This window comes from Sceloporus occidentalis, unplaced genomic scaffold, assembly GCF_023333645.1.
Source record: "Sceloporus occidentalis isolate IW3139 unplaced genomic scaffold, rSceOcc1.0.p SCAF_44, whole genome shotgun sequence".
In the NCBI taxonomy this organism is placed as follows: domain Eukaryota; kingdom Metazoa; phylum Chordata; class Lepidosauria; order Squamata; family Phrynosomatidae; genus Sceloporus; species Sceloporus occidentalis.
Genome location: NW_028317024.1, coordinates 3,109,831 through 3,113,655, shown reverse-complemented (window position 1 = coordinate 3,113,655; position 3,825 = coordinate 3,109,831).

Sequence of the window (3,825 nt, the reverse complement as noted above, 5' to 3'; positions counted from 1 at the left end):
AAACAGGAGAAAACTAGACACCCCAGGGCATTTCAAGTTGTGATGTTTTAACACTTTCCATGGATTAATTCTACCACCAGCCTTTCTCCAATATTTGTGGAAGTTAACTTTTTTGTGTCCCCCCCCCCCCCCCACACACACACATATTGTCATTCAGGTATGAATGTATAGCTCCTGGTATATGTCACTGCCAAACAACACCCCAATATGTGTTCAGTAAACATTCTCTGGCTACAGTGTATACCTGGGTGTTTGGGGGCTAAAAGGCCACATTTGGGGGGTGCTTTTTTTTATTTAGAATTTTACCATCTGGTTAACCTGCATTACCCCCCATCTTTGAACCCAGCCAATTCAACCTACCCCATCAAACCATAATAAAAACAATAGACAACCCTAGGGCATTTCAAAAGGTGGTATTTAACTTTCCATGCACTAATTCTATCACCAGCCTTTTATCACGTTGTGATTAGAAAGCCGGGCTCTGTTGACTTGCATGGTTGAATGCAGTACGTGCACAGGGAGCCCAGAGTTCTCAAGAAGGTCTGGAGAGACCCTCTTGGAAGCTTGATTATTTTTTAATAGACAGCACCATCTTGTGAGCGAAATCTCTCTTAATGGCACTTGTGACCACTCTCCAGAACAGTCACAGGGGTGGGTTTTCGGTCTCACTGAATGCCTCACTACCAAGACATAACAGGGACACTATTTATGCTAAGAAGGCGATCAAGCTCTTGTACATCAGGCGTCTGCCGCCATATTGCATATGGCAGACGTTGACGCCCCAGGGGATGCCTTAACATCGATAGATGAATACCTTGTTAAGAAGTTGTCCCTGGTGTACCCAGGCTTATTGCAGAGCTGGTTTTTCCTGCTTTGCTGAGATGTGCTTTAATAGCAGGACAGGACATTTACTAAGTCATCTCCTAAGAATCACATTTAACAGGCTAATGGACTGCAATTTCTGCTTTATTTAATTGTTTCATATTTTTATTGACGGCACTTAAATAAAACACAACTTTACCAACTTAAATTTACATATAAATTAAACGTATATTTAATACACAATTTAATTAACAAGATCCACATAGCGGTTGCAATACTTTAAAGATAATATTTAATGGGTCCATTTTGCAAATTTAAACAATAAATATTAATAAAAAATAATTGATTTTTAATGAATACAGTACATTTGCATTTACTAGTCTGGTTTTTATTTATTTTCCTATTTATTATTTTTAGTCAGTATTATCATTAGTAGATGAGAAGACAAGTCTTTCCTCAACCATATATCTAGTATCAAACACCCAAAATATGTTTTTGCTAAAAGATAATAGATCAATGGATACACCAGTCCCAAAAAAGAATGCTTAGATTTTATAACTGCCACTCGCAGGGCACGGAGGCGTTATGGATATACAAAGTGGTCTTGTTACCATAGTAACCAAAGGAATGTCCAATTCTATTTGTTGCCATCGTGATAACGCCATTTGTTTTTCAAACATTGCCCCTGAATCACTTTCTATACGTAACCCCTGCTGTGCCGTGTCGGAGCCTTTCAGGTATAATTACCCACCCTAGGGTTTTAATATGGATTGTACCTGAACAGGGGTAATAAGGAAGGAACAGCTGGGGTAGTACTGATTAGCTGTAGCCCGCAAAAATATGACACTTCTTGGTCTCAGGAAAAACTTCAACTTTCTGGAGGTATAAAAACAATATATAAGTGAAAAGTAGCCTTACCTTAAATAAATGCCAATTTCAGACCCGCTATGTCATCCAGACACTTATTAGGAGGCTCCTTCTCACTTTATCATCTAATGTCATAATGCACACACCGGTTACTTTATCCTGTAATCGTCATCACGTTAACAGCGAGCAGTAGCCGGTGTCTTGGCGACAGCGAATTGCCCGTGGGGACGGTAGGCAGGGATGCCGCTAGCCCGGCTCTGATTGGCTCAGACGTATCCAAGTCGGTTGGAGTTCTTATTGTTTAGTTTGTTTATAGACGCTGCCTCTCTTAAAACGTCTCATAAGGAAGCCATCGATTGCTCCGGTGACAGTCACCTCTGTTCCTGCACCATGGCGGACAACGACCCCAAGACTCCGCAGGACCTCTCTGATTTTGTAAGTGTCTAGTATCGTACATTTGCTCTTCTAAATGATCGAGAACCATATTCTGGGTGAATTCGGATTGACTTCACATTACACCTAGGGGTAAAGCAAAGCCGAACCGATATCTTAATAATGGCGTCGTGTTTATTAGGTGAGATCCAGGCATCCTAATGACGTGTTCCCTAAATCGCTCTGTGTTCTATAACATGGGTTCTGGATGCACCTATTTTACCTGTTTTGGAATCTAGAACCTAGAAGAAAAAACAGATCATTTCTCCTAGAATCCAAACTTGAATTGATTTTTACTAAGTTACCAACACCCTACAGATGATGATATATAAGATTTATTACAGTCTCCACCCTTTAATCTCCTCTTAATTAAAACAAACAAGATCTATTAACCCTGTGTGTGCCAGATCGGTGTACACTCATACTGGTAATACTGTGCATTTGTCCAGTAATAGCCTTGGTATAACTGGTTTCATTTCTTTCAGGCTGAAAGTCTCATGAAGAACCTACAGGACAAATTACAAGTGCTGTCTGACCAGCTGACACAGAACAATATCCTTTAAGTTTGTTATAATTCATATAGTTTTGTGGATTATTAATTTTGGTTTCTATTTGTAAGATGTAGTGTATGAGACCATTAAATTAATGGCATATACAGAATAGATTTAAAGTCCCATGGGGGAAAAAGTTATATTTTTCTTTGATCATTTGGAGAGGGCCCCTAAAGGAGACAAGTTGCTTGAAAGTAGTTTAATTACAAATTTGGCAACAGAGATGGATAAAAGCTTTATTGCATCTCCCTTAACCCAAATGTTGATTATATCCGGTTTATCCGATATTTTTGCTTAAATTATCTGTGTGTTCCACAAATAAATAACTAAAGAAATGCATAGATAAATTACTTAAGAAAAGTGTCTTTAGATGCCCATTGGTGCGCTTCGTGCATTTCTGCCAGCACTTGCTATAAAAGTTCTCTGAACAATTTCATATTTTTCCTGTTCCATTTACAGCAGTTAAGCTGCTGATTAAACATTGACAGGATTTTAAAGTCTCAACCCATTCACCATTGGCCAATGTGCTCATGGTGACCATCACAGACCCCTCTAAATGACCTCAGATGGCCCATTTGTGGGTACTGGGACCTAATGGCCCCTTTCTTGACTTTGAGGTCTGCTGCCCCATTGCTAACATGTGGGAAGAGGATGGGGTGTGAGTTAGGGGGCCCAATCTTTGTACTGGGCCCCAAAATTTTTGATGGTGGTCCTGTATGTACTACTAATTTTGACACACCAACAACTATAACATGCAAAGGGTCTACATTTTTAGGTTCATCACCTCTTACCACTTAAATCTTGGTAAACGTATCGCTAAAGGTGAAAGTTTGCTACAAATGTTTCGTAGGCAGGGTATAGGAGCAACTCCACTGAAGTACAACCAAGAAAAGCGAATGGCACCCGTGTCGGTAACCAGTCATGTATCGTGTAAGGAACAGAACTCTAAAGAGGACATTAGCATGTGCCAGTATTTTACCTGCCCAGGTAGTGCAGTTCATTAGATATGCCTTCTTTTACTTGCCACGGTACTATGTACTAGCTATGAACGCAATATGTGGTTTTCTTTAATATCTTACTGGATGAAATGGGCTCCAAGATCGATGAACTTCAGAGGAATGTCATTGACCTGATGACACAAGCCGGTATAGAA